This window comes from Ambystoma mexicanum, chromosome 5q, assembly GCF_040938575.1.
Source record: "Ambystoma mexicanum isolate Mex_15411 chromosome 5q, UKY_AmexF1_1, whole genome shotgun sequence".
Classification (NCBI taxonomy): domain Eukaryota; kingdom Metazoa; phylum Chordata; class Amphibia; order Caudata; family Ambystomatidae; genus Ambystoma; species Ambystoma mexicanum.
The window spans coordinates 997,150,552-997,173,082 of NC_090933.1; positions in this window are offsets into that span (position 1 = coordinate 997,150,552).

Genomic DNA, 22,531 nt, shown 5'->3' on the forward strand with positions numbered 1-22,531 from the left:
CCATAACTCAAGGCAGCATCCCCACAAAACTGCAGACCATGAGCCCTAACTCCAAACCAAAACTGCATTACGGTCCCCCCCGCAACTCAAGGCAGCACCCCAGTGAAACTGCAGACCATCACCCTTAACTCTAAGCGGAACCCTGGCGAAATTGTGACCGTCACGTAGTTTTAAGGCACCTAAACTGTGGGCCTGTGCCCCTATGTCATAGCAGCCCCCGCAAGTCCTGGCACCATCCACACTCATCTCACCCTGAACTCCCTTATTCCCCCTTCAAGTCCGGACACCATACCCCTCTTACCTCCTCTACAACCCCCAGGCAGCCACCTCAAGACCTGACACCACCCCCAATCACCTCTGCCACAACCCCCATGCAGCCCCCTCAAGACCTGACACCACCCCCACTCACCTCCACCACAACCCCCAGGCAGCCCCCTCAAGTCCTGACACCACCCCCACACACCTCTGCCACAACCCCCAGGAAGCCCCCTCAAGACCTGATGCCACTGAAACTCAACTCCGCGACAACCCCCAGTAAGCCCTCTCAAGTTCTGACACCACCCACACTCACCTCTGCAACAACCCCCAGTAAGCCCCATCAAGTCCTGACACCACCCACACTCACCTCCTCCTGAACCCCCTTGTAACCCCTCAAGTCCTGACACCACCCCCACTTACCTCCTCTACAACCCCCAGGCAGCCGCCTCAAGTCCTGCCACAGCCCTCAGTCACCTCTGCCACAACTCCAGGCAGCCCCCTCAAGTCCTGACACCACCCCCACTCACCTCCATCACAACCCCCAGGCAGCCCCCTCAAGTCCTGACACCACCCCCATTCACTGTTGCCACAACCCCCAGGAAGCCCCCTCAAGACCTGATGCCACCGAAACTCAACTCCGTGACAACCCCCAGTAAGCCCCCTCAAGTTCTGACACCACCCACACTCACCTCTGCGACAACCCCCAGTAAGCCCCATCAAGTCCTGACACCACCCACACTCACCTCCTCCCGAACCTCTTGTAATCCCTCAAGTCCTGACACCACCCCACTTACCTCCTCTACAACCCCCAGGCAGCCGCCTCAAGTCCTACCACAGCCCTCAGTCACCTCCGCCACAACTCCAGGCAGCCCCCTCAAGTCCTGACACCACCCCACTCACTTCTGCCACAACCCCCATGTAGCCCCCTCAAGACCTGACACCAGCCCCACTCACCTCCGCCACAACCCCCAGACAGCCCCCTCAAGTCCTTACACCACCCCCAAACACCTCTGCCACGACCCCCAGGAATCCCCCTCGTCTTGAAACCACCGGCACTCACCTCTGCGACAACCCCCAGTAAGCCCATTCAAATACTGACACCCCCCACACTCTCATCCGCAACAACCCCCAGTAATCCCCTTCAAGTCCTGACACCACTCCCACTCACCTCTGCCACAACCCCCAGGCCGGCCCCTCAAGTCCTGACACCACCCCCTCACCTCTGCCACAACCCTCAGGCAGCCCCCTCAAGTCCTGACACCACCCACACTCACATCCGCCACAACCCCCAGGAATCACCCTCAAGTCCTGTTACCACCCCACTCACCTCCGCCACAATCCCTAGGCAGCCCCCTCCAGTCCTGACACCACCCCCACTCACCTCCTTGACAAACCCTTAGTAAGCCCTTTAATGTCCTGACAACTCTGCCACAACCCCCAGGCAGGCCCCTCAAGTCCTGACACCACACCCTCACCTCTGCCACAACCCTCAGGCAGTCCCCTCAAGTCCTGACACCACCCCACTCACCTCTGCCACAACCCACATGCAGCCCCGTCAAAACCTGACACCACCCCACTCACCTCGACCCCAGCCCCCAAGGAGCCCTCTCAAGTCCTGACACCACCCCCACTCACCGTTGCCACAACCCCCAGGAAGCCCCCTCAAGTCCTGACACCACCAATACCAACCTCTGTGACAACCTCCAGTAAGCCCCCTCAAGCCTTGACACCACCCACACTCACCTCCCCAACAACGACCAGTAAGCCCCACCAAGTCCTGACACCACCAACACTCACCTCCTCCTGAACCCCCTTGTACCCCCTCAAGTCCTGACACCACCCCCACTTACCTTCTCTACAACCCCCAGGCAGCCACCTCAAGTCCTGCCACAACCCACCATCAATCGCCTCTGCCACAAGTCCAGGCAGCCCCCTCAAGTCCTGACACCATCCCCACTCACTTCTGCCACAATCCCCATGCAGCCCCCACAAGACCTTACACCACCCCCACTTACCTCCGCGGTAGCCCCCTCAAGTCCTGACACCACCCCCACACACCTCTGCCACGAGCCCCAGGAAGCTCCCTCAAGTCTGGACACCACCGACACTCACCTCCGCGACAATCCCCAGTAAACCCCTTCAATTACTGATACCACCCACACTCACCTCTGAGACAACCCCCAGTAAGCCCCTTAAAGTCCTGACACCTCTGCCATAACCCCCAGGCAGGCCCCTCGAGCACTGACACCACCCCCTCACCTCTCCCATAACCCTCAGGCAGTCCTATCAAGTCCTGACACCACCCCACTCACCTCTGCCACAACCCAATGCAGCCCCCTCAAGACCTGACACCACCCCACTCACCTCCACCACAGCCCCCAGGCAGCCCCCTCAAGTCCTGACACCACCCCCACTCACCGTTGCCACAACCCCCAGGAAGCCCCTTCAAGTCGTGATGCCACCAACACTAATCTCTGTGACAACCCCCAGTAAGCCCACTCAAGTCATGACACCACCCACACTCACCTCCGTGACAACCCCCAGTAAGCCCCTTCAAGTTCTGACACCACCCACACTCACCTCCTCCTGAACCCCCTTGTGCCCCCCTCATGTCCTGCCACAACCCTCAATCACCTCTGCCACAACTCCAGGCAGCCCCTTCAAGTCCTGACACCTCCACCACTCACTTCTGCCACAACCCCCATGCAGCCCCCTCAAGACCTGACACCACCCCCACTCACCTCCGTGGCAGTCCCCTCAAGTCCTGACACCACCCCCACACACCTCTGCCACAACCCCCAGGAAGCCCCCTCAAGTCTGGACACCACCAACACTCACCTCTGTGACAACCCCCAGTAAGCCCCTTCAAGTTCTGACACCACTCCCACTCACCTCTGCCACAACCCTCAGGCAGCCCCCTCAAGTCCTGACACCACTGCACTAACCTCGGCCACAACCCCTAGGCAGCCCCCTCCAGTCCTGACAACACCCCCACTCACCTCCACCACAACCCCCAGGCAGCCCCCACAAGTCCTGAAACCACCCGCACTCCCCTCTGCTACAACCCCCATGAAGCCCCCTCAAGTCCTGACACCACCTCTGTCACAACCCCCAGGCACACCCCTCAAGTCATGACACCACCTCCACTCACCTCTGCCACAACCCCCAGGCAGCTCTGTTAGATTTATTTTAGGATTATATATATTACTTTGTGGTACTTTTTTAAGGCACTGTTTGGTAACCCCCACTTACCTCCTCTATAACCCCCAGGCACCCACCTCAAGTCCTGCCACAACCCTCAATCACCTCTGCTACAACTCCGGGCAGCCCCTTCAAGTCCTGACACCATCACCACTCACTTCTGCCACAACCCCCATGCAGCCTCCTCAAGACCTGACACCACTTCCACTCACCTCCGTGGCAGCCCCCTCAAGTCCTGACACCACCCCCACACACCTCTGCCATGACCCCCAGGAAGCCCCCTCAGGTCTGGACACCACCAACACTCACCTTCGCGACAACCCCCAGTAAGCCCCTTCAATTACTGACACCGCCCACACTCACCTCTGCGACAACCCCCATGCACACCCCTCAATTCATGACACCACCTCCACTCACCTCTGCCACAACCCCCAGGCAGCTCTGTTAGATATATTTTAGGATTATATATATCACTTCGTGGTACTTTTTTAAGGAACTGTTTTATAATGTTTGGTAATATATTGTGGTAACTCGTTGGGGTATTTTTATAGTGGTGAGACTAAATTCAGAATATTACCTAATATTAATTTTTTTTTTATTAGTTTAAAGTGCATTTGGTTACATTGTAACCTTTTCACACTATCCAAAATAACCAAAACATATAAAATTACACTTTACATTAACATTACACTTATAAAAATCATTAAAATACACGGCTTGATGCACACAATTGTGCTCACACCTTACAGATGAAGTGCCTTTTAACATTTACACGGCCAACCTTTCCAGCAGGAGCTACATTAACATAAATTTACAGGCAACCATTTCTCATACATGCCATGCAGCTGCTGCGATAACCAGGGATTCTGCCCCGAACAGAGAGCTCCAAAATTGATTAGAAGAAAGGGTCTGATATTTGGCAAAAGCACTCTTATAAAGACTTTCAAGTGCCTCGCATTGTGTTGAAATGTGTTGAGCAGTTTCAATTTCATTTCCACATATTCTGCATAGTCTATCTTCATTCAAAATCCCAACCCAGGCCCCTGTATTTCCAAATACAAGGATTATTTGAAGCAAGAGAATAAACCTGGTCAAGGCCGGATGCCACCCATTTGTTAAATAAGCTTTACGGGCACCCAGCACAAATGACTGTTGGGATTAAGCCACAAATTTTCTTAGCAAACTAAGATGAAGCATCATAGGCCCTCCCTTTAGCTGGAATCCAGGCCAGGTTTTATCTCAGCCAGGTATCCAGCAATGTGGTTACTCCAATGGCCTCCAGGTACCGCCAAACCCTCGAGTCCAGGTTGATGAACCATTCACTCTTCGTAAACCTGGCAGCATGTTGGGATGCGATTGCCAGTAGAGAATCCTGCCCTCCCAGGTTGAATTCTATCTTGGCCCAAAAGTTACAGGAGGCCAGTGAAAACAAGGGGAAGGCCAAGTTCAAGTCTTGGTGTACCTTATGGTAAATTCAGAAGTGACCGGAGGATCTTTCTCTCCAGTTTACCTAGAGATACCACCCCTTTCCAAGGGAAAACCTATAGAGCGTACAGCATAGTGGGCACGATTGAAGTCTGCATACCAAGATCGTGGCTTCAATACATCTCCCACCTTGGGAATCAATCATTTTTTTTAGTATGAGCCACTTGGTAATTCCTAAGTATCCATATTCATTGGTCCATTCTACTTTTTCACCCCCTAGCCACCAGTTATGGGTTTTGCTAGAACATGGCCCTTTGCCAAAGACCATGAAGTTTGTCTTGTTAATATTTGGTCTCAGGCCAAGACTGATGGCATAGTCATACAGTGCCAGAAGTGAATGCAGCAACACCATTTTAGTTCTGTCTAAAATGACAACATCATCAGCGTATGACAGACAGGCCAGACCCTTGTCCCCATACTGCGGTGGAACATTACTCACTTCCCCTAAACTTTGGGCAAGTTCTCAATTTCCGACAAGCATAGATTAAAAAGCAGGAGTGCCAAAGCACATCCCTGTTTCAATCCCTTCCTAGTTTGGATGGGGCTGGATAGTTCCCCATCCTAGGAAAGTCGGATTCTGACCTCTGTCCCACTGTTTAGTGCTTTAATAAAATACAGTAAAGAAGTGTCAAATTGCCAACCTTCTAGCAATCTCCACAACTTGTCTCTATCCATGCTATCAAAGGGGGCTGAAAAGTCCACAAAACAGGCATAGAGTGGTGTGCCAGGTTTAAGTTGGGTATCAGAAATTAAGGTCAGCAATGTCCAGATAGAGCGTGATGTTGCACATCCTTTTCTGAAACCAGTTTGATGGTAGGTTAATAATCCCTTTTCAGCGACCCATGATGACAGTAATTCCAATAAAATGGCAGTAAAGATTTTTGCACTACAGTTTAGCACAGCTAAGAGTCTGTAGTTACCAGGTATGTCACGCTAGCACTTCTTAAAGACTGGAATTAAGATAGCTGTTTTCCAGGTCTTTGGAATAACACCAGTTTCACAGACATAGGTGAATAAGGGGTCCATTCATGGAACAAACGTGCGCCAAAAATCCCAGCGCAAGCAGGCGCAAGGAGGCGCAAGCGTGAGAAATCAAGCGCACGTGCACGCGTGCGATACAAGGAAGGCGCTGCGCTAGTTTCCCGCTGGCCGTGCGCCAAATCCATGCCTGTCGCACACGGGCACACACGTCATCAAACGGCGTGCGCTATGCGCACAGCAAAAGCGCACATAGCGCGGCGCACACAACAAAAGTGGGCGGAACAGTGGGCATAACACGCGGAATGGGGAACAACGCGTGAAAAAGAAGGCGTAATTGGGGAAGTACTGGAGGGAACTACACGGAACGCCCACACGCACGCGAACAACCCGTATTCATGGATTCGAATACGGGAAACCCGCGTACGGCAAAAGACGCGCACAGGCGTCAACGCGTCTGCCACACGAAGGCAGGCGGAAGCGTCCCCGTGCACAGTACAAAAGTGCGCGCAAACAACAAACACGCATATACAGCTACGATGAATGCCCCATTTGTCGCAGCACTGATCGTGGGACACCGCAGGAGGAGGAGACTAGCCAGGGCACACATTTTCTCACCACGGACAAGCCTTTTTGGGATGCCTGACGACTAGGTCAACGGCAGGTATAGGTTTCCACCCCACATCATCCTAGACCTGGTCAGGGAGTGGGAAGATGACCTCACATCACCCACCCTTTGCTCCCAAGCATTGAGCCCCTTGGAGAAGGTGCTCAATGTCCTGCATTTTTTGGCCACTGGGTCATTTCAGCAGACCACTGCCATAGTGGGGGGGTCTCACAGGCCACGCAGTCACGCTGCCTACGCCAGGTCTTGGCAATCATGACAGCGCGCCCCTCAGTCCGCAGGCACATATACATGCCCAGAACACCCGCAGAAAGGCAGGCCGTGGGCCTGGATTTTTACAGGGTGGCTTACTTCCCCAAAGTGCTCAGTGCCATACATTGCACCCATGTGGCCCTACGTCCACCTAGGGCCACTGAGCACATCTACCGAAACCGCAAGCACTGGAATTCCATCAATGTACAGGTGGTATGTGATGCAAATGGAATCATCACCTCTGTCTATGCAAACTACCCTGGCTCCACCCATGACAGTTTCATATACAGAATGTCCGCCCTGAGCCGGGCCCTGGAAGCTGGGCAGCATGGTGACACATGGCTCCTAGGTGAGTACAAATGCCTGTGCACATGCATGCAAGTCACACACAGACAAATACCCAAACCCTAATAATCTCAACTATTATCACCTCCCCAGGGGACAGTGCCTACCCTCTGAGCAACCACATGATGACGCCAATCCGGAACCCCACCACACCACCCCAGGTAAGATACAACGCGGCCCATATTGCAACCAGGGCCATAGTGGAGCGCACATTCGGAGTGCTCAAGTCACGCTTCCGCTCCCTTGACCGCTCTGGTGGGCAGCTACTCTATGCACCCCCAGTAGTGTGCAGGATCATTGTGGCAGCATGTGTCCTGCACAATGTTGCAACACGGCAGGGCGTACCGGTGGACATGGTGGTGCCCCCACATCTCCAACCACAGGCACAGGCGCTGCCCATGGGAGGGGATAGGGCACGTGGCGAGGAAGCCCGGACCAAGTTTGTGGCCACATTTTTCACCTAAACCCCCACCCCTGCGGAGTGCACAGAGGCCTGGCACATACCAGGTGACAATCGATGATGACAAAGAGACAGTCAACTGTCACAACCTGACCACCCTGAGATTGTTGCCATGGAAGTGCCACATTGTGTGCATCCCTAGCTATCTAAACACAAGCTATCCTGTGTGACCAAAAGGCACACATATGATATATGATATGATATGATATGGCATTTGTAACATGCCTATACACAAGTGTTGCAAGGCGCAACGAGGCAGGGAGGGGGGAACAAGGGAAGACAGACAGCGATCCTACTAGGCCAGGTGTCATTTAGATTGCACAAGTGCAGGGGTAGGTGGAAGGGAAAAGTGCAAGGGGAAGGGGTGGGGGGGAGTGCAGTACAGGGTAAGTAGAATAAAAAATAAATAGGCCAGCTGGTGGCAAGTGCAAAGGTAAGTGCAGACAAGTGCTGTGAAGGGTGGGCTGTAGGGATACAGAGACAGTCCCGCAGTGCAGGGGTTGCCAGGGAGGCAGTGCAAGTGGAGAGGGGCTGGGCCAGGGACCGAGGTCGGTGAGAGTGGCCCAGTTGCAGATTCAGTGCAGTTTCAGTGAAGAAATTAGCAAGGGAGAGGGAGAGAGAAAGCAGAAGCAAAGAGGAAGGTGTTGAGGTGCTTCCTGAAGTGGAGATGGTTCTCTTCAAATTACAGGGAGGCAGGAAGGCCGTTCCAGAGGGAGGCCCCTGCCGCGGAGAGAGATCTACCCCCAGCTTGTAGCTTCGAAAAGCGGCTGACCCTGACATGCAAGGTGTGAATCACACACACCTGCAAAACAGGCCATGACCATCACTGTTATGTCACTCAAACCCTCCCAAACCACAACATGACATGGCAAGCAATAGCCATACACCAACACAGTACCGATAAGGTACACATTGCCATGTGAAAAATGTAAATTGGCATGTGAAAAATGTAAATTGGCATCAGACAATGATGCCTGACATGGAATCAGATGAAATGACTGACCAACAACCTCCCACCCAAAATAAGTCATTCCCAAATGCATCACAAAAGTAGTAGCTCCAACATAACAAAGAATGCCTGTCTACATGCACATTGTGCATTGCAAAATCAACACTGCAGCTTCTGTGTGCTGTGTCCAGCTCCTGCAACACACTGCTCAGCACACAGCACAGTGAACAGCCATTGTGTATGATGCACACCCTGAGCATCACATCTAAGCGACAAACCACATCAAAAAGCAAAATAGGCATGTACAGGATCCATAATTGGTCACAGAACATGTGCTACAGGGACACAGTGGGCAGCAGAAGGCAAACAGAGTGTACATGTGGATATCGAATGGTGGTTGTACATGTAGTGCATCATAGTGCGAGGGTGCGGGTCAGCAAGGCCACGCACTCAACATATGCATGTGCAATCAATTGACCATCAGTGTCCTCTACACATCACATGTGAACATTCACCATGTGTACACCCCAGCATGTCAAACCACAACTATCCCCTCACACCTGAAAGGTAAATACAACACATGAACATGCATTGATCAGTAGAACACATCATGTACATAGGATACCACAATTACAATGTCAGGGTTCCCATCACACTGTGGGCAAGGCAACTATCAACAACAAAACACCCCCCCCCTCACAAATGACCATGACCCACTGAACAACTGCACCTGGGTCATGGAGCCTTCAACCCTCAATTTCACCTGGCCACAGGATCACCATTCCCCTTCGTCACCATCTCCCATCTTGTGTGTCAAAAGTTGCCTGCACCCTCAGAGTCCACCTTCATTTGCAAAGACACAAAATCCAAGGCAGAAAAACGAACCTGAACAGCCTCCAGTGGATGACTTGAAGTAGCAGTACCTCACAAAGTCCAAGTACTACCACAATGATGTAACAACCAAGGTAGCACAGTAAAACAATGTCACAACAGGATGTGAGCCATGTGTGGTACATAACATACAATGATGCACCACGAATAGATGTGTACTGTCACAGCTCCCATGTACAGGCGCAGGAGTGGCACGAAACAACCAACCCCACCGTGGCCTGGGTGCCTGCAAGGTCAAACTCACACAGGCCTCTGAGACCCTGGTGGGGAAGGAGGGTCAGGGATATGCAGTTGGGACAGCCCTTGGCATACTGGATAACTGGAATGAGGGGCAGGAGGGGGGAGTATGAATGACACGTGAAAGTAGGGAATACACTAAAATGGAGTACTTGCATTAACACATACACAATCATAACAAACTTGTACATCATTGTCAGGGCCTTCCGGAGTCCAGGCGCAGGAGTGGAACGAACCAACCACCCCCTCTAGGGTTTTGGCGCCTGCAAGCTTGGGGCTTACACAGGCATCCGCAACCCCAGTGGGGAAAGAGGGTTAGGGAACGTTGGTTGGATAGGTACGGGAAGCAGGAACAACAGGTATATGGTACAGGGTTTAGAATTGGATAGGACTCGGGGTGATTATGGAAAAAGAAAATACCAAATTGAATTACACATTCATCCATGCAACAGTGCACCCCCCAGCAAGCCTATGTAGAGCAGTTTGAAAGAAAAACAACAAGACACTCAGCTCTGGTTTTGAGTGCTGGCCTCCTGCCTGCGCACTCTCAGGTCCGGTTACAGGAGCACTTCAATGCTGCAAAGAGAGCCACAGTTAATAATCTGTGCGTGCCCATAACACACAAACACACCACCAAATATGCCCCATAGCAACAAACTACTCTACAAACAGACAATCTGGTGTGGATGCTTCGTACCCATATGTAACATTCCCTCTGTGATGGTTCATACACAGTCAATGCAGTAAGTCAGGCGACGGTGGGTGCGTGGCAAATGGAACACCAATGTGTCACGATTCACACAACATACAATGTTACCTGGGTAAGCAGACAGACGCATATAGCAAGGTATGACTTCTGAAAAATCTTGTCCCACCATGACCATAAAAAAATAGGCAGTGCATGTTTCAAAATGTACATGGAAATGAAATGCACTGCACCCGAGTCTGTCCCTTGCTGTATGTGCCTCTGAGCTGCTCCTTTCCATGTCTCGGAAGGCAGCATGGGTGATACAAGTGCCTCAATGGCCCATGGTGGACCGGAGGGTATGTGCCACTGCCCCTGCAGGTGCCCCAGACAACCTTACAATCAACTAGCCATCAGTCCACCAACACATCTGAGCTGTATTGTGTGCTTTAACACCAATATTCATCCAAGCTCACCCTCAGTGCTGCTACTAAGCCTGCATGTGCAACTGGCCTGGTGGAAACTTTGCTGTGTTGTGGCCCCCCTGTACTGCTCACCTTGCCTGGAGTTCCTTGGAACACGTCAGCAGTTCTAGGATGTATGTCTGCAATCCCTGTGCCTCTGCTTGCGCACACATGTGCATGTGGGCACAAACAAACGTGTCCAGAATCCAGAAGTCCAATGGGCCATGTCTGCTGGCAAAGGTGGTCTGGAGGCTCATCCCCCTGCAGAAAGGGCATGAAACACATGATTAATGCTTTAGAGTCATCTGTGTGTGTCTCTTCAGGCATCTCATTACTGGACCATGTCAGAGACGTACACCAGAAATCACACCATCAGTCTGTCTTTCACATCCAAAGTGTGGAACACACTATCTATGGCACTGTGTACATGTGCATGTGTGTCTATTTGACAAGGGTGCAACAGTGATGCAACATGGATGCATGTGACCCTGATATGTGGAAAACTGATTTGCAGATGTGACATGGATGCCGATCTCAACACTGCGACAGTTGGCGGAGGTGTACACATGCATGTAAGTGTGGTGGCGTGTGTGCATGTGTAGAGCACTCCCTGTGTTTCATGTGATGTCTGGCTCACCTTTGGATGCTCATGCTGTTGTATGTGTATGGATGGTGCTGGCTGTTGCAATATGGCTGTGGATTAGCTCATGTGTGTGAGTCAAAATGACATGTGTGTTGGGGATTGTGATGCCATGTCTGAAGTTTGGCAATGCCACTCATGTGGAACTGTCATTTGTGTATGAGTCCATTGTACAGTGCCCTGATGCCTGTGTTTTATTTCTCCCTGTCTGCAGCGTCAACTGATGAAGAGGGCGGAGAAGGTGCTGTGGAGCACAGCGGCAGGGATCGCACCGCCAGCCGGAGACGCAAGGCCCGGCTCCCCTCCCAGGTTGTCATCTCGTCGGGGAGTGAGGAGTCGGGTGCCGCGTCCCAGGCCGCAGCGGCCGAGGGGAGGTCCAAGAGGCAGAGGTCGGAGTTGGACTCTTCGGCAGCAGAAGGGGCAGCTGAGACCCCACAGGGCCCAACGGAGGAAGATGGCATGGAGTCATCCAAGTTGGTGGGGGGTTTGGTGGAGGAGGAGGCCGTGCAAGGGACAGAGACGGGGTCTGGAGGTGGGGATTCCACTGGTGCTAGTGGTGCAGTGCAGAACCAGGGACAGGAGGCACTACAGGCCGCCGCGGAGGTGCCTGTGTGCAATCCTGTCCCTGATCCTGTCACTGCATCATCTTGCACCAGCAGGGATGCCTACGTCCAGACCCGTTTTCAGGGAGGGGATTGGCTTACACCAACTGGCCTTCCTCTCCCTGCGGATGTGGCTATCCGGCACCAGGTTGAGCCTGTCCTGGGTGGGGTGGCGTTGCGTCAACGTGCCATGCGAGGTGACCTGCGGTCTTTTCATGAGCAGACTGCACGTCTTCTCGCATGGCTCGTTGACCGCGGTGACCCACTGGGACAGCTCACCAGGGCCGGATTCCTCTGTTTCCTGGACTTTGTTCCGACCCCCTCCTCAACTGAACCCCCTATGCCCCAGTCGTCCTCCATGCCATCTTCCCACCCATGTATCACCTGGGTGCCCTGTGGAGCTGCCTCTGACCCTGCGGCCAGGCTGGTGGACAACAGATCCCTGCCACAGTCGGGAGTCGGACGTCCAGCAGGGGTGGCCACCTCCACAACTGCACCCCAGCTGGAGGAGGATGTGCAGGCAGCAGGAGCCAGGGCACAGGCAGCAGCACAGCAGCAGCAGCAACAAGGTGGGAGCCATGATGGCTCGGGGCCTTCATCATCGGAGGGGCATGCATCGGCCAGAGGGCAGGAGGACCCTGGACGGGAAGTGTCTTCCGTGTGGCAGCGGTTGGGCCATGCGATAGATGCGGAAGCGGCAGTGGGCGGAAGAGGCACGGCTCACGATGGTCAGGGCAGAGAACTCCATGCGTAGGGCCCTGAGGCGGGCCGAGTGCCTCGAGGTCATTCGCAGGGACCTGGAGTTCCAGATGTCATCGTCCCTGCAAACCCTCGGGGCCATGGAAGAGGACCGCCTCCGGGACATTGAGCAGGAGTTCGATGATGCCCTGGCCCGGGACATCCAAAAGTGAGCCGTCAGATTAGCCCGCTGCCCTTGTAAATAGTTAGATAGTGTTAGGTTTCCTTTGGTTTTTTCTTTATTTTGGACCTTTAGGACAATGGACCACATTTTTGTATATAGTTTTTTTTATTAGGTAGGAGTTTTTGATAGGTTTAATTAATTCAGTTGGGATCATGGACCCTGGATTGTTCATCTGTATATAGTTTACTGTTGGATTCTACTTTTTTCTTTGGATTTCCCCATGGAGCAATGGTTTTCACTTTTGTTTTGCCATTGGATTTCATTTTTGGAACTGTGACTTTGGACACCTTTCCTTTGGATTATGTTTTGTTGTTTTTTATTATTTTACAGACATGCAGCTTTTCTTTTTTAATTTCCATTGACGTTTGTTTGATTTTAATTCCATTCATGTTGCTTTTAATACATTTTTTTCATCAAACTTCGATGTGTGGTATCATCTCATTGGATTCATGCATGTCATGATATGGGTTTTGACATTCACTTGCACCCATTGTGTCTATGTGACGGACATGTGTTCATTTAGATACTTGCCATTGGGGTTGTATCATGTAATTGGCATTTCTAAGTGGGTGGATGCAATACTTGGATGGGTGTTTGGCATGTGGAGGCTGCCCATAAGGGCCAGGGATCTAGATTGTGATGACGTGTTGGCTGGGGGACATGTGTCGGGGCCTACTGGCAGGTGCCCCGCCCTGCTGGGGGGTGGGGTTGCAGGGGGACATGAGTGGGGGCCTGCTGGCAGGTACCCCGCACTGCTGGGGGGTGGGTGTGCAAGGGGACATGAGTGGGGGCCTGCTGGCAGGTTCCCCGCCCTGCTTGGGGGTGGGTGTGCAAGGGGACATGAGTGGGGGCCTGCTGGCAGGTGCCCTGCACTGCTTGTGGGGTGGGGGTGCAAGGGGACATGAGTGGGACATGAGTGGGGGCCTGCTGGCAGGTGCCCTGCCCTGCTGGGGGGTGGGGGTGCAAGGGGACATGAGTGGGACATGAGTGGGGGCCTGCTGGCAGGTGCCCTGCATTGCTGGGGGGTGGGGGCGCAGGGGGACATGAATGGAACATGAGTGGAGGCCTGCTGGCAGGTGCCCCGCACTGCTGGGGGGTAGGTGTGCAGGGGGACATGAGCGGGACATGAGTGGGGGCCTGCTGGCAGGTACCCTGCACTGCTGGGGGGTGGGTGTAGAAGGGGACATGAGTGGGGGCCTGCTGGCAGGTGCCCCGCACTGCTGGGGGGTGGGTGTGCAGGGGGACATGAGTGGGACATGGGTGGGGGCCTGCTGGCAGGTACCCAGCACTGCTGGGGGGTGGGTGTGCAAGGGGACATGATTGGGGGCCTGCTGGCAGGTGCCCCGCACTGCTGGGGGGTGGGTGTGCAAGGGGACATGAGTGGGACATGAGTAGGGGCCTGCTGGCAGGTGCCCCACACTGCTGGGGGGTGGGGGTGCAAGGGGACATGAGTGGGGGCCTGCTGGCAGGTGCCCCGCACTGCTGGGGGGTGGGGGTGCAAGGGGACATGAGTGGGACATGAGTGGGGGCCTGCTGGCAAGTGCCCTGCACTGCTGGGGGGTGGGGGTGCAAGGGGACATGAGTGGGACATGAGTGGGGGCCTGCTGGCAGGTGCCCCACACTGCTGGGGGGTGGGGTGCAAGGGGACATGAGTGGGGGCCTGCTGGCAGGTGCCCCACACTGCTGGGGGGTGGGGGTGCCAGGGGACATGAGTGGGACATGAGTGGGGGCCTGCTGGCAGGTGCCCCGTACTGCTGGGGGGTGGGGGTGCAAGGGGACATGAGTGGGGCCTGCTGGCAGGTGCCCTGCACTGCTGGGGGGTGGGTGTGCAAGGGGACATGAGTGGGGGCCTGCTGGCAGGTGCCCTACACTGCGGGGGGGTGGGGGTGCAAGGGGACATGAGTGGGGGCCTGCTGGCAGGTGCCCCGCACTGCTGGGGGTGGGGGTACAAGGGGACATGAGTGGGACATGAGTGGGGGCCTGCTGGCAGGTGCCCTGCACTGCTGGGGGGTGGGGGTTCAAGGGGACATGAGTTGGTGATCAGTAGTGCAAGGAGAGATGTGCCTTTGCTGGGGGCATGCCCATGTTGGGTGGGCTGCCTGTGGGACATGACCAGGGGTGCAGGGTAGTCCCCTGTGGCGTTGGCTGCCTGCAGGGGCCGTGGAGGGTGTACAGGGAACACCTGGGAGGACCCACACTGCCAAATCACGTGTAGGACTCCCCGGCACCCCCGAAATACACGTACCCTGCTGAAATCGCATGTGAAACTTCCCACGCACCCCTGAAATACACGTACCCTGCTGAAATCGCATGTGAAACTTCCCGCGCACCCCTGAAATACACATACCCTGCTGAAATCGCGTGTGAAACTTCCCGCGCACCCCTGAAATACACATACCCTGCTGGAATCGCGTGTGAGACTTCCCACGCACCCCTGACATACACGTACCCTGCTGAAATCGCGTGTGAAACTTCCCGCGCACCCCTGAAATACACATACCCTGCTGGAATCGCGTGTGAGACTTCCCACGCACCCCTGACATACACGTACCCTGCTGAAATCGCGTGTGAATCTTCACGCGCACCCCTGAAATACACGTACCCTGCTGAAATCGCGTGTGAAACTTCCCATGCACCCCTGTAATACACGTACCCTGCTGAAATCGCGTGTGAAACTTCCCGTGCACCCCTGATATACACGTACCCCGCTCGCACAGGGCCAATCGCGCGTGAAACTTCCCGCGAACCCCAGTAATACACGTACCCCGCTTGTCGTGCTGGTACAGGGTTAGCGCAGCCCTTTGCGCTGGATTGGGGATTTTGATGGCTTTTCCCTGCGCGAGGGGCGTTCTTGGGGGCGTGACTGCCGCTGCTGCAGGGTCGCTGCACCACTGTGCACCACGGCTAGTTTTGGTAGCTGAAATCCATGAATACGCTGTGCACGGAAATTGATTTTAGCGCACGCGACTGGTGCAGAGATTCGCACGCGCACACTGTGCGCCAGCCGCGTGCGCCACTTGTTCGCTAAATTCTATGAATTACCCCCTAAATGTTTTAGGAAATGTGCCCATAATGGGACATCTGTCTTAAGAATCAGGTTAGAAAGCCCATCAGGGCCAACTGCTCTGGACACCTTTAGTTGATTCATTTTTGCATCCAGGTCAATGCTTTTTATGTGGCCACAAACCATAGAATTTACCAGTGGCCTGGCTTCCAAAGGGACATTAACACCACCATCTAACGCTTTCTTGATATACTTGACCCATTTTTCTTCTGATATCACCACCGGTTCCCTTGGCTGACTGGGGCTTCAGTGTGAACACCCCACCTAATACCAGAACTTCCTTGAATCATTCTTCCTGATTAGCCTGTTTAGGTATTTCCACCCTTCATCATTTTGGAAAAACCGATGGTTCCTTAACCAATTTTTATAGTTAGTTTTCAAGATTGCTATCGTCCTTCTTTTTCCAGGAAGCAGATAGGAATGCACTTTACCAATACTTCGTAAGGCTGAGTTTGAAGCCCCCTTCCTTCTTGCGATCTCCTGATTGTACCGATGGGACGGCCCAAATGGACTTATTTGTTTAACCCTTTGTCTAGATGACCTAGGGGCGGCAGAGACCAGCCGCTCAGTTAGGGCTAGAATGTCCTGAGAAGACAGACCAGTACCCAGCAAGCCATTATTTCTAAGGATGACATTGAATTTTTCGATCCTTCTTGATGAGCAGTGGAGATGATTGCCCCGAGTTGACCTCCAAATTACCATTCAATCTTTCTATGGCTACTTGTCTTAACTCCTCAATAGCCATTATCAACTTCAAGTGATCGCTTGCCTTGGTAGGTCTGATCTCAAGGATTGGTTTTAATCTCCCCATGGTTTTTTGCAAATATAAGGGCTATTCGACTGCTAACACTACTGTTTGACCAGGTACTCTTCCCCCTTCCCGTCTCGCTGCCTTAAGGGAGAGAGGTATAACTCAGCCATTACTCTCTGCCATTCCCTGGCCCTTACCTGCCCGAAGTATCCAAAGCCCCTGCCCACCCCCTCCCTTCCATTCCCTCTTGTCCCTGTCCACAGTCAACATTGAAATCCTCTGTTACAATGATACAGGACCCTGGGAATTTAGCTACCCGGGATCTGAGGATCTCAGTCATGACATCCATAATTTTCAACACCAGTGCCCCACCTGGTGGGTCATAAAGCAATGCCACCAAAATTGGTGATGACCTGTGACCAGGATTAATTATGGAGAATGCCAGGAAGTTTTAATGCGGGGGACTGGAGCCAAACTCAACAAGATTAGATGTGTCTCTAGCCCCGATGCACAAACTACCCTTGGGTCTGCCCTTGAGAGGGGAATTTGATGGACGAAAAATCAAGGAAAACCTGTCCAAAACAAACATATGACATAACCAAGTCTCCTGTAGACAGAAGTAGGTCATAGATTGCAGAACCGTCCTTATTTCCCCATTACATAAAAAGGAATTATGGCCTCTAGAGTTCCAAGACAGGATAGAGTCGCCATTACACCTTGGCCCTTCCTCCTGTCACTGCACTTGTATAGGAATATCCGCCCATCTTCCCCTTTGTCTCCTGGCATCCAACAGGAGATCTGTACCCTTAGGGCGGGACTGACAGTCCGAAAAGAGCCATCCTTCATTCACACAAGTTTGATGAAGAGCTGGCACAAAAACCTCAATGTCAAAACCCAGCTGGCTCAAAGCCCGGGCCTTTTTTGCAAATAATTTCCAGTACCATGGGCGACACAAAAGTAGACACCACCCAGTTATCCATGCTGTTGTATTTGGGCAATTCCAGTTTGGTAACGTCTTTTGTGTTCATCAGTCCCAAATCGGGTACCATGTGGAGGAGCTCAAGCAACCAAGATCGATTTAAGAAAGGACTGTTCATGGACATATTCTTCTCCATAAACTTGATGTGTATAAAGTCCGCACATCAGGTAAGTTTGTCCATTTGTGCTTCCATAACCCTGATCCGGGGTCTCAATTGATCAACCCGAGGTTAACTGTGTGAGCTCCATCGGGTCCTCAGGATCTCGATTTAGGACAGCGTTTACATTTTTCTTGTTTTTCTCAACTGGAAGCTCTCCTTCCATTTGCTTGGGTTGCGGTAATTCCACTTGAGTGTCAGTCCCTCTATTTGTCTGATTAGCTTCTTCCCAGACGATACACGAAAACAGCTCACTCTCTGGAATTTTATATGGGTTTGCTTTATTCATTATTGCCTAATAATTGTTTTTACCAGGGTCACTAACAACAAGCAAAATATTGGACTTGATACACTCTGGATAAATGGTTCATGCCCCCTCGTGTTACCTTATGTACAATACCACACTACGCCCTTTGGCATGCAATTGAAATACCGCCCATTCATTCAATCTCTCTAGCTAAACAGCTCATGGCAGCTATTTTATTTTGAGATATCTCTTATCACACTTGTGTCTTTTTATGCAAATCACATAAAAGGGACTAAATGCAGCAAAGATGCAATAAGACTACAAGCTACTTTGAAATTTGTTTTTATTGTAAAATAGAATTATGCAAGTTACACAGAGTGACAGTTATGCCTGCTTTATATTTCACAGTGGGAATACATTGCAATACCTTTATGTTTTTATCTGTGTCAAGTCTTGCCATCTGTCCTTGGCAACATGGCACTTGGCAAGAGAAATACACTTTGGAGAAAAAAGGAACACAGAAAAACTGTTCAACACATAAATGCAGGATTACATGCACACTAGAAATAGACAGTACATGCAAATCACATAAAAGGGACTAAATGCAGCAAAGATGCAATAAGACTACAAGCTACTTTGAAATTTGTTTTTATTGTAAAATAGAATTATGCAAGTTACACAGAGTGACAGTTATGCCTGCTTTATATTTCACAGTGGGAATACATTGCAATACCTTTATGTTTTTATCTGTGTCAAGTCTTGCCATCTGTCCTTGGCAACATGGCACTTGGCAAGAGAAATACACTTTGGAGAAAAAAGGAACACAGAAAAACTGTTCCACACATAAATGCAGGATTACATGCACACTAGAAATAGACAGTACCTAATATGAAGTGAATCTAGACCACCTGACCTCATTCAAAACAGCAGCCCTCACTTAACCTGATATTTACCTAGATATGTTGGCAATGGTTCTGATTCAGTTTAGCATGGAAATCTTCATCAATCTTTCTGCATGCCTCACCGAGGGTCACTCAGATAAGAACTGCTTCAGCATCAGACAGCCTGCCAGCACTGAATTTTGTCTGCCTAGTCAGCCTCTGTGACTTCTTCTCCCAGTGCCTGAAGATGAATGAAAGCTACTCCCTCTCAAACACCTTTTTATTAAATCCCCTGAAACTCAAGGGAAAAACCTCCCCTTGAGCAGACCATTCCACTGAAATGGCAAATGATTTCATTGCTGGAGAGCAAGAGATACGTCTCTCCATGAGCTTCCTGCTCAATACAATGCCCTGTTTTCAGTGGATCGGATCTTCACATTTATCATCCAGTGCAAATTCAGCCTGCATGTTTAATTTCCAATTTAAAGAGCACCATGCATTTCCAAATCTACCTCCAGCCTATTTCAATGTAGACTAATTTGCACTAAATCTTATTAAGGGATTCAGTTACATGTTAACTGGGGTTGGGTTAGTATGTTAATTTATATTAGTATTATGTTAGTAGAGCTCAGTCCATTGAAATATATTCCTGAAGCAACGTGAAATTTCAGTCATGTGCTCTGTGCATTGGCATCTATTTAATTCTGCCTGAGACTCACACTCTTGAGTCCAGAACTGAGTTTCACCCCTAAGCCCCTATTGCTGTGTAAATCCACGCTAACATGTGCATGCTAAAATGATGAACCGTTGAAGTGTAGAGTCTCACTGCTAAAATTCAGAGCCCCTACTCCTGTAATCCCTCCTTTTCTACTGCTGGGATACACCCGAAATCACTGCAGGAAAAAGAAACACAGATGTTCTAAAACATATGTGCTTCTCCCAACTTAATCTTCTCTTGTCAGTTGAAAACAAATAACACACAAATTAAAATATTCCTACATGAAAAACATTATCTACACTTTTCTAGTCTTGAGAAAAAGAATTATGAATCTTCATCAACAACAAAAAAACATCTTTAAGGAAGAATAAAACAATCTTTTTTTTATTTGTGTTTTCTCTTCATCACCTTTATCTTTTTATCTTTTTTAATTGGTTATCTGTTTTTTAATGTCTTCTTTTGAATTATTTATTCATCATCTTTGTTTTGAATTATCATTTTCAGAAAAAACACACATCTAACCAAATGGTGTCATTGGCTTCAGTCAAATGCAAAAAGCAGCAAAAATAATAAAGAAAAAACAAATCAGTGTGTGATAAGAATCAATTTGTAATAAACATTGTCTGTTATAAAAAATAGTCTTTGTAACTACAGTCTGTAGTAAAATAGTTTGTGATAAGAATTGTAAAAATAGTCTGTAATATAAATAGACTTTATAAATAATAGTTTGTGATATAAAAAAAACACACACTGGAAACTGTTCTTGGTGGAACTCCTCCATTCCGGACTCCATGGGATTTCTTTCAGGTTCATTATCTCCACATCTTTTGGAGTCGTCATCTCCACATATTTTGGGGTCATCATCTTCACCCCCTTATTCGGCCCAGGGGGCTTTTCAAGGGACTCCAATCCAGTGGTATCCTCCAGGGATCCAGCGCTCCAAGGATCTGGTGCTGATGGGGAAAACAATTATTTTTCTAGAGTAAAAAGAAAAAGACAACTTAAGTATCAAGCACATCAAACCTTTGACTTTCCTTTTTCACTAGAGCATCTAAAACCAAATTTAGTTATGCACACAAATACAAATTATAGAAATAACATGCCATACAGCCAAGACACCTTCTCACTAACTATTGAAAAAATAACATAAAGTAATCACACTATTATCACATGGTGTTTTCAGATAACAGCCTCAAACATAACACTCCTTTCCCTTATTTGTCTATTTGTACTTTTGTGCAGTAGCTTGATATATATTTTCTTTTTACCACTTTCAACCTCCTTATGATATGATATGATATGGCATTTATAACGCGCCTATACACACGTGTTTCGAGGCGCGATGAGGCAAGGGAGGGGGAACAGAGGGAAGACGGACAACAATCCTACTAGGCCAGGTGTCATTCAGATCATGCAAGTGCATGGGAAGGGGGAAAGGGAAAAGTGCGTGAGAGAAGGGACAGGGGGCATTGCAGTCCAGAGATTGTAGAATATATAAGATAAATAAAAAAGGCCAGATGGTGGCAAGTCCAAGGTAAGAGCAACATAAGTGCTGGTGGGGGACTGTAGGGAAACAGAGTAAAGGTCCCCAGGTGCAGGGGTAGATCAAGGAGGCAGTGCAGGTGTGCCTGGGCCCGAGATCAGAAAGAGTTTCAGACAGGAATTCATCAGGGGAGAGGGGGAGAGAATGCAGAAGCAAAGAGGAAGGTTTTGAGGTGCTTCCAGAACCAGAGATGGTTCTCCTCAAGTTTTCAGGGAGGCAGAAGGCTGTTCCAGAGGGAGGCCCCTGTTGAAGAGAGGGATCTACCACCAACTCATTGCTTGGAGAAGCGACTGACAGTGAGGCAGTTGGAGGTGGATGAGCAAAGAGCTCGAGAAGGAAGATATTTGGGAAGAGAGAGTTGAAGGTAATGCGGCCCCAGGCCCCAGTAGGCCTTGTGGACAATGCAGAGGGTTTTGTACTTAATCCTCGCAGCCACTTGGAGCCAGTGCAGAGATTTCAGTCCTGGAGAGATACGAGGCCTGAGCTTGAGGCCAAGGACAGGTCTTGCAGTCCTGTTCTGGATAAGTTGCAGAGGGCGGAGAGTAGAGGCAGAAAGATTTAGATAGAGGCTGGTACAATAGTCCAGTTTAGAGAGAACCAGGGCTCTGGAGACGGGGAGCTTCTGGGGGAAGGAGAGGAAAGGAAGAATACCTCTGAAGAGGTGTAGGCGGTAGTGTAACTTCTTAGAGACGTCAGAGATGTGAGGAGAGAAGGAGAGTGTGGAGACGAAGATGACCTCGAGGTTTTAAGCCATGCAGGTGGGAGCAGGAAGAGGGCCAAGAGAGACGGGCTAGAGAGCTGCAGGGAAGGAGGGAGTGGGTGTGCCAATGAGTAAAATCTCATTCTTACTGGCATTAAGGCAGAGGTAATTGCGGCACCACTCCTGGATAGCAGACGGACATTCAGAGATGAGGGAAGGAGAGGAGACGGCTGAGGGTAGCCTCAAAATGAGCTGGGTATCATCTGCATAGCACTGAAAATTGGGGCAGAGAGCGGCGATGCAGTGGGTAAAGAATGCCAGGTATTGGTTGAACAGCAAGGAAGAGAGGTTAGACCCCTGGGGGACACCACAAGTAGAGAAAAAGATATCGGAGAGGAAGGACCCAAGTTGGACCTTGGAGGGTCGGTCGGAGAGGAAAGAGGTCAGCCACACCAGAGCCTGACCAGTGATACCCAGGTTATCACGGAGACGGTTGA